This window comes from Bos grunniens, chromosome 2 (genome assembly GCF_055505025.1).
Source record: "Bos grunniens cultivar Pamir isolate PY7600 chromosome 2, Bosgru_T2T1.0, whole genome shotgun sequence".
Lineage (NCBI taxonomy): Eukaryota > Metazoa > Chordata > Mammalia > Artiodactyla > Bovidae > Bos > Bos grunniens.
In genome coordinates, this window is record NC_141166.1 from 50,120,291 (window position 1) to 50,130,108 (window position 9,818).

A 9,818-nucleotide genomic window follows, 5' to 3' on the forward strand; every position below is an offset into this window, starting at 1 on the left:
GGCTGAGCCTTTCTCTGCAGCTGAGGCTGAGCCTGAGGGAGCTAATGGCTGGATGCCTTGTAGAGTCAGGGTGACAAAATTGTGACATATGCTCACTTCTTTAAAAAAAATAAAACTATTATGAAGAAGATCTTTATACAAGTAATAAATATGGTCTCTTTCACCAGTTTGCTAGGCAGTAAACACAAGGCATGGGAAAAGAAATTGAGTCCCCTAATTAATAACAAAGTGATCAGCTTCATTAATTTATCTTTTGTGTCTTTCACGTGTTGCCCAAATTTCCCAAGATTTGTCACACTGAGATGATTCTGGGTGGCAAATTTAAGAGCTAGCTAAGAATTAAAAAGCAAAACCACATACCTGCCATACCAGGAAGAAACTTCATGGTATATACAGAGATAGAAACTATACATTAATTATGGGTATGCTTGACTGATTGCAAGAAGGCAGATATGTGTGATGCCATAAGAAATGGGAAAGGAAAGCAATAATGATACAGCCAGCAGGATCCTATTTCTGGTGCTCTGAGCTTAAAATGAGTGTCGGCAGAAGTAGCAGGAGGAGCGTGGGATGCCAGCTCTGGGATTAACAACGGGAGAATTTCAGGGAACAGTTGCTGCAGTAGTAAGATTCTGCCAAATACCAATACAAAAAGTTAGTAGGCTAGGACATCAAGAATAGAAATAAGTGAATGTGAGTTGGTATTTCTCAAAAATGAACTGTCAGGAGCAAGCTTTTATTAATCAAGTAATACTGTTTTGTTGTTGGGTGATACGGTTTGCAGACTATGGAAAAATAATGAATCAGAATTCACTGAACCTTTGAAATGCTGGTCTATGAAAATAAAATGTGTCACTTTTAATGATGACAAAACTTCTATAATTTCCATGAAAATTAAATCAGGGGACAAGTGTCAGTAGTGCTGGCAGTGGAATAAGTGGTAAAACAGGCAAGAATGGGTCTCTCATATCTCCTCTCCTCCATTTGTCTCTCCCACAGTCTAGAGAGGGGCCTCAGGGCCCTGGCAGCTTGAGGCTCATCTTCCAGATATCTAAGACTGCTGTATGCTCTCATTTGTATGGCAGCCTTGTCGAGACCAACCAGATCTCACCATCTCCATGGAAAGAATGCCCAGATATTGAGTACAAAGGGAAAAGGGCACTTGTTTTCACCACACAAGGCCACCTAGGGGAGACTGCCAGATACAAAGCCAGGAGACCTGGCTACAAAGCTTGACTTTGCCACATGCAAATTGCATGATCTTGGACACCCAGTTGCCTTTCTGAGCCTCAGGGTCTTCAAGTGTAAAAGGAAGTAACACCCACACCCCTTGTTCTCTCCATTCCAGAGAAACATAATAAGGATCAAATATAAATAAACTCAATATGCCAGCAAATTTGGAAAACTCAGCAGTGGCCACAGGACTGGAAAAGATCAGTTTTCATTCCAATCCCAAAGAAAGGCAATACCAAAGAAGGCTCAAACTACCGCACAATTGCACTCATCTCACATGCTAGTAAAGTAATGCTCAAAATTCTCCAAGCCAAGCTTCAGCAATACATGAACTGTGAACTTCCAGATGTTCAAGCTGGTCTTAGAAAAGGCAGAGGAACCAGAGATCAAATTGCCAACATCCGCTGGATCATGGAAAAAGCAACAGAGTTCCAGAAAAATACCTATTTCTGCTTTATTGACTATGCAAAAGCCTTTGACTGTGTGGATCACAATAAACTGTGGAAAATTCTGAAAGAGATGGGAATACCAGACCACCTGACCTGCCTCTTGAGAAACCTATATGCAGGTCAGGAAGCACCAGTTAGAACTGGACATGGAGCAACAGATTGGTTCCACATACATCAAGGCTGTATATTGTCACCCTGTTTATTTAACGTCTATGCAGAGCACATCATGAGAAAAGCTGGGCTGAAAGAAGCACAGGTGGAATCAAGATTGCCGGGAGAAATATCAATCACCTTAGATATGCAGATGATACCACTCTTATGGAAGAAAGTGAAGAGGAACTAAAGAGCCACTTGATGAAAGTGAAAGTGGAGAGTGAAAAAGTTGGCTTAAAGCTCAACATTCAGAAAACGAAGATCATGGCATCTGGTCCCATCACTTCATGGCAAATAGACGGGGAAACAGTGTCAGACTTTATTTTTTGGGCTCCAAAATCACTGCAGATGGTGACTGCAGCCATGAAATTAAAAGACACTTACTCCTTGGAAGGACAATTATGACCAACCTAGATAGCATATTGAAAAGCAGAGACATTACTTTGCCAACAAAGGTCCGTCTAGTCAAGGCTATGGTTTTTCCAGTAGTCATGTATGGATGTGAGAGTTGGACTGTGAAGAAAGCTGAGCGCCAAAGAATTGATGCTTTTGAACTGTGGTGTTGGAGAAGACTCTTGAGAGTCCCTTGGACTGCAAGGAGATATAACAGTCCATTCTAAAAGAGATCAGACCTGGGTGTTCATTGGAAGGGCTGATGCTAAAGCTGAAACTCCAGTACTTTGGCCACCTCATGCGAAGAGTTGACTCATTGGAAAAGACTCTGATGCTGGGAGGGATTGGGGGCAGGCAGAGAAGGAGATGACAGAGGATGAGATGGCTGGAAGGCATCACCGACTCGAAGGACATGAGTTTGAGTGAACTCCAGGAGTTGGTGATGGACAAGGAGGCCTCGCATGCTGCAATTCATGAGGTCACAAAAAGTCAGACACGACTGAGCAACTGAACTGAACTGAACTGATAAGTAAAATGCTTCATAACAATAAATTATATAGTCACATCACAGTCCTAGAAATCCCTTGAGGAGAATAAAGGAAAATATTATTAACTGAACTTCAGGAGGAAAGCCAAGAAATATAGGGACATGAATTAACAGTATGATGTTCCTGCTGATACAAAACTCAAACTGGCTTCAGATACTATCAACATTAAAAGATCAAGCTTATTCTTTGCATTTTAAATTTAAGGAAGACAAATAAGTCTTTAATATTTTAAAGGTAAAAGTATCAAATATTGAATCAATTACTGAGGTCTAGAAATTCATACATGCACCTAGCACCTTAAAACATACATCACTTATCTCTTCAATTAGCCAAAATACTTTTGGATGAGGAAATCTGAGCTTATACTATAGCTTGTATCACTCAAACTAAGTTTTGGTTTCCAGATGGAAACTCACAACATGGATACAACCCCTGCTGTATGTACTATTGTGACAGTGCTGTTGTTTGTTCCAATAACCATGTCACATGGTGCTCCCAAAGAACAAATTCTTGGACAGGGGTCAGAATGGGAGACTGTATGAGATAGATGTTTCTGAGCAATGTGTAAAATTCCCTGTGGACTCTCAGAAATAACTGGTGAGGATTTCATCAGAGTAGGACTGCAGATCCTATGTCAGCTGAGAGGGAAAGAGAAAGTATTCTTTTGCTCACTGCGACACGCATTTGTATCCACAAGTTGAGGAAGCTTGGAGAAACATCCCAACAGCTATAGGCATTCCACTGAATTAGAATGCAAAGAAACAAAATACTGATCAAAGTACTCCTGCCTTTCATAGTCAACATTTAGAACATCTTCAGATAGCCAGCTCCTTCAATCAGGGAGCTGCAAAGAACAAATGACCAATAAATTCCTATTGAAGCAGCTTGCACCAGAAGGAAGACAAGTGTTCTTATACTACTATACACAATTGCCAATTACTCTGAGAGCAAAAGACATCTGTAACGTGTCTTTCTGACTTGGAATTCTACAGAAGTTTCCTAGAAACTCTACCCAGGACCTGCCTGTGTTCTTCCAGGGCTGCCAGAAAAGCTTCCTCTCAGTCACCTAATTTCGTCTATTCCTTTCATTCTGGGCAAATCTTCTCACAAGAAACAGGAGTACTAGTTTTCTCACTGAGAAATGACTGGCAATTCCAAATGTCACTTGTAGAGTGTAGTGGGTTGAATAGGGCCCATCCAAAATTCTTACTCACCTAGGACCTCAGAATGTGACCCTTCTTGAAAATAGGGTCTTTACATATGTAATTAGGTAGAGATCTCAAAATGATATCATCCCAGATTTATAATGGATCCTAAAACCCATGACTCGTGTCTTTGTCAGAGAAAAAAGGAAATTTGGAATAGAGACACAGGACAAGCACAAAGATGCAGCCGCATAAAAACAGAGGCAAAGATTAGAGTGATGTGGCACCAAGCCAAGAAATGCCAGAGACGACTAGAAGCCTAAGGCAATGGCACCCCACTCCAGTACTCTTGCCTGGAAAATCCCATGGACAGAGGAGCCATGGGGTTGCTGAGGGTCGGACACAACTGAGCGACTTCACTTCCACTTTTCCCTTTCATGCACTGGAGAAGGCAATGGCACCCCACTCCAATACTCTTGCCTGGAAAATCGCATGGACGGAGGAGCCTGGTGGGCTGCAGTCCATGGGGCTGCTAAGAGTTGGACACGACTGAGCGACTTCACTTTCACTTTTCACTTTCGTGCACTGGAGAAGGAAATGGCAACCCACTCCAGTGTTCTTGCCTGGAGAATCCCAGGGACGGGGGAGCCTGGTGGACTGCCGTCTATGGGGTCGCACAGAGTCGGACACGACTGAGGTGACTTAGCATAGCATAGCATAGACTTTAAACTTCTAGCTCTATAACTGCCAGAGAATAACTTTCTGTTTTAAACCACCCAGTTTGTGGCACTTTGTTACAACATTCTTGGCAAATGAATACACAGAGATACAATCAGACTTAACATGCCCAAACCTGCCTTTACATTTCATGACCTCCCTTTACCTTTTGATACCAGGTTCCTAGACTATAATCTCCCTGACTAATGATGAAGATGATATGAAACAGTGAAAAAAGAACATCAGCTTTAGAATCAGTTTGTTAGTTATTCAGTTGCATGAAGCTTCAGTCTCCTTTTCTGTTAAGGGGGACTAGTATCTTCCCTATTAATAAGATGATTCTAGCATTTAATTCAATTATATATTTATATAGCTTGAAATACTTAAAAACAGGTGGTGTAGCTTGATGAAAACTGGAAGGCAGGTCTATCCTATACGTCAGAGTGATATGACACAAAATGAAATGTTTCTTTAACAAAATGTTAATAATTTCCAAAGTAATTAAGCTAATAAGTCTTGGTCAAACATTGATATCACCTGGAGATTTTTTTTTTTTAATTTGAACCCCACCCTAAACTAGCCTCTGAGGCTGGGAGAGGCATTGGGTTTATTGTTGATGGTGGTGGTTGGTTAGTTTTGGTTTAACAGGGCCCTCATTTGTGCAGACTTTCACATTTGTTTCCATTTCATAAAACATGAAATAGAACCTTAATAGATTTTATCTAGTAATGTCTCCAATAATTTGCTTTCCTCATGTCACAGCATAGAAAATGTGACAAAATAATGAGGGTCCAGACTTGAAAAATCCACCATAGCCCAAATAGCAACCCCCTGCAAACATCCCTAATAGTCCAGATACTCAGGGAAAAAGACAGAGACATAACAGGGCCTGGGAGGCTTTGCTGGAGGGCTTAAACCAGGACAAACGTGGCCTCTAGCAACGAATGCAATGAAATTATTATTAGGGACTGAAAGTAACTGCATGCACTGTTGGAGCAATAAGACACAAAAAGGGCAGAAACCATTGCTTCTGAGGTGACAGAAACTAAAGCAGGGTAACTCTTCCATGTCATCCCTGTACAAAGCACCACCAAGGGGGCGGGCAGACTAGCTAAGACCCAACTCGCAAATCCACCCCTACCCTCACCCCATTTAAGGAACCGGCTCACCAAGAGGGAGCAAGGGCACCTGTTTCTTGTTCTCTCTCCCTTCTGCTGCAGTGTGAGTCCCAGTAAAGCCTTGGCTGAATTTCTCATCTGGCCTCTTACAAATTTCTATTGATTCTAAGAGCCCAAGGGCCCAGGTTGGTAACATCACCACTGACTACTACTTTAATCTCTATTACAAATTCCAGTCCAGATGGCTGAAAATAAACCTTTCCACTCAGTTCGTGGAGTAGCAGTTTGTTATACCACAATCTCCACTCTATTTTTTGTTCATGTGTGTATGTGAGCACATATGTTAGGATTGTGTACATGTGTGTAATTTCAGTTAGCAGTGCATAGTTTATTATTTTCTATCTCCATTCTTTTGCTTCTCCGTGGCCTAATCATACAAAAACTTCCAATCACACAGCATTGCAAAGCCCTTTAACATAGTCTGTATTTTGCTTCATTAGATAAGAGGCATTGATTGCCTTCCCATCTCAACTGTATGTAACAAGGCACAGTGCCTCACAATGCATCCAAAAATAATATTAATAAAGATAGCTTTGAATCTCAAATATAGAGCAAATTTTCTCAAAGAGAAAAGCTATAAGTGTTCTTGGTAATAGAGCTGCCTGTTGCCATGGGAATGAATCTAAAGATTCTATGACATTTCCTGGGACCACATGAGCTAAGAGGAAAGGATGCTTTTTAGACATCAGCCCCATGTTTATACACTTACCTGGGAAACTATGGGGAAGAAAAAGCTCAAGATAAAAGTATTTATGTGGTTCAGGCATTACAAGCTTGCTATCTGAAATTGGTTGTCTTTTGCAGGTACACAAAATAAGAGAAAACAACAGATCACCCAATACCATTAAATCCTAAAGTATAATGTGTGGGATAACAATAAAGTTCTCATTTTCGTGTCTCCAACTCTACCCCAAAACAAGTAACACTAAGCTTTACTGTTCACACAATCACAGGATCTGCAGGTATGAGTGTAGCAACCAACACCATTGTCTCATGCACCTTTTGTCATCATCTGGCTTTCAAATAAGGCTCCCAAGGACTTAGCTGACTGGTTCTGTTGCAACAGAAACAGGACCAGGAAGCCATTCTGACTTTCTTGCTTTGACTCTGTTCTTTATCATGGAACCCACTTTCAGAAGTCAAGGTAAAAGTGGCCTTGATTAGCAACCCATGGACACTGCGTGAAAGACCATCACCAAGCTACAGCTTTGTTCCTCAAAGAGTGGGGCATCACCGGCCAATTCCCCCCCAACCCCCCGTTAGCCTGCATCTAACAAAGGTTCATCCTGTGAAATAGAATATCTCCTACCATGTCAATAAACAAGGATGTAACAAACATCAATGATTTCAGGCCTCCAAATGTAAATGAGGGGTCCCAAAAGGGAAAACAAAGCCTGCACCCCAGTAGATGCCATTCTCCTTTGTTATAAACTTATATACACCCTGACTCCTGCCTTCTCAGCGGTCTCTCAGGGCTACCTGAGATGCTCCCTCCTGGGCTTGAAGTCCCCAAATTTTTCCCACCAAATGAAATAACTCTCTATTTTTAGGCTGTAAATACTTTCAGTCAATAATCCCTTTCTAAAAATTTTTTTCCAGATATCATATAGAAACAAATAAAATTACTAATCTCCAATCATGCTTAAACATATAAAAATGGCAAGTTCTTCTGGCCAACCTAATGTCATCACTCTTCAAGGCTCTACTTAGAATGCACATATTAAATATTCTAATATGAAAAATCCTACATGGTTTTAAATTTTATTTAAAGAACTAAGAGGACTAAGAGAAAGGAGGGGATGTCCTGAGACTTCTGACCCCACAGGCATTTCCTACTTTTTTTAAAATTATTGATGTGTCCAAGCTGCAAGGTTCCATCGAGCAGCATATTATACCAGTTCTAAGTCTTTACCCTCTCCAGGGAACCTGGGTTACAAAAAAATGCTCCCATGCGAGTGCATGCCATCCTGTCAGACCTGATGTTCTCACCCAATATTTTCAAGATCCAACCCACATGGGTTCTTTTGGCTTCACCCCGTATATGTCAGCCAATTTGTTTCAGCAAGTAAACTATGTTATTCTGGAGAACTCACCTTCCCTCTTATTTTACCCACTGGTCTGGGGGTATGAGACAAGGTGAGGGTGGATCTTGAGGAGAAAAAGCATCATCTTTCAAGGCTTCTTCCTCAGGCTAGGTCTTTGAAAGGGCTCCAAGGAAAGAAAATCTGCTTTCCTTTCCCCTCCGACCCAGAGAAGAAGCAGCTGCTGCTGGCCCAGAACTCAGAAGACTCTAGAATTTCAAGTTTTTATCCATCCAAATTTTCCCATCCCAGGTCTTTTTTTTTTTAATCAGGGTCCTTGTTTTTCAGTAGAAACTTATCACACCTGTGCACTCAGTCCCATTTTATTTAGCTCTATCATATAAGACTGACTTTCAACATACTTGAAAATCTTCCCTGTGACCTTACAAGAGAAGAATCTCTTTAAATGCTGCCATGAAGGACCTTTGGCTTTTATGCCTCACTCCAAGCAGACAGATAGCTGAACTGAGCTAGTTGTTTTTGTTCTTGGGAATTTCCACAGCCAGTGCTGCAATCACTTAAGTCATCAATACCCTCACAGTCTTCAGGTGCTTGAGCAACTACTTTACCTTGCACATGTACCACTTCCCAACCTACCTCAGATGAGCCTTTTTTATTGTGATGTTTCACTATGCTACAGATTATCATCAGGAATTACTCATTTACTACCAGCAATTGGTCCTTGTTGCTATTTGATAAGAGATTGCTCCAGAATATTACCCCACATGTCTTCTTTCTAAAGCTACTCCTTATGCCAGATCACTATTTAGAGTTCCCCCCAAATCAGTGCCTAAAATAACTACTTCTCTATAGTAGTTTATTTAGTTGCCAATTCCAGTGAAGAGAAGTGAATCACCAGGAAGAATGAGGAAGGGGAAATAAATACATATATATGCTATTGATATTGTCATTGTGAACAACAAAGTCTCAGTTTCACAGGACCTACCTCCTGAGCAACAAAGAAAGTACCTCCCCAAATTGTCCCTTGGAAGGACTAGAGGCAGAAGCAGTGATTCACGAGTTACCAACATCGTGCAGACTGGTCCAGAACATCACTCAGCACTTCCTTGGACTCTGGTCACTAGATTTGCTAGAATTCCATATTTGGAGCTCTTCTCAGGCTCCGCATTCTTCCATATCTCCTATTCCCAACATTTCAACTTCATAATTGCATATTTAATTGTGGTTTTGATTTGCATTTCCTTGATAGCTAGTTACATCGAGCATCTTTCCATGTGTTTGTTCAGTTCAGTTCAGTCGCTCAGTCATGTCCTATTGCAAGCCCACTGCAGCACACCAGGCTTCCACGTCCCTCACCAATTCCCAGAACTTGGTCAAACTTATGTCCACTGAGTCGGTGATGCCATCCAACTATCTTATCCTCTGTCATCCCCTTCTCCTCCTGCCCTCAATCTTTCCCAGCATGAGGGTCTTTTCCAGTGAGCAGTTCTTAACATCAGGTGGCCAAAGTATTGGAGCTTCAGCTTTAGCATCAGTGTTTGCAATGAATATTCAGGACTGATTTCCTTTAGGATTGGTTGGTTTGATCTTCCTGCTGTCCAACGGACTCTCAAGAGTCTTCTCCAGCACTACAGTTTGAAGGCATAAATTCTTCAGTGCTCAGCCTTCTTTATGGTCCAACTCTCACATCCATACATGATGCTGGAAAAACAGTAGCTTGGACTATATAAACCTTTGTTGGCAATGTGACATATCTGCTTTTTAATATGCTGTCTAGGATTGTCATAGTTTTTCTTCCAAGGAGCAAGCGTCTTTTAATATCATGGCTGCAGTCACCATCCACAGTGATTTTGGAGCCCAAGAAAATAAAATCTGTCACTGCTTCCACTTTTACCCCTTCTATTTGCCATGAAGTGAGGGGATCAGATGCCATAATCTTAGATTTTTTAATTTTGAGTTT

At 41.3% G+C, this 9,818-nt stretch overlaps 1 long non-coding RNA gene across 1 annotated transcript in view; it reads right to left on the bottom strand.

The window, feature by feature from the left end:
- Positions 1-8,164, bottom strand: part of LOC147378075 (uncharacterized) — a 104,833-nt gene extending 96,669 nt beyond the window's left edge. The window contains exon 1 of the long non-coding RNA XR_015144432.1: positions 7,910-8,164. This is a non-coding gene — a long non-coding RNA (uncharacterized LOC147378075). The remainder of the gene's footprint in view (positions 1-7,909) is intronic.
- Between the last annotated feature and the right edge of the window lie 1,654 nt (positions 8,165-9,818).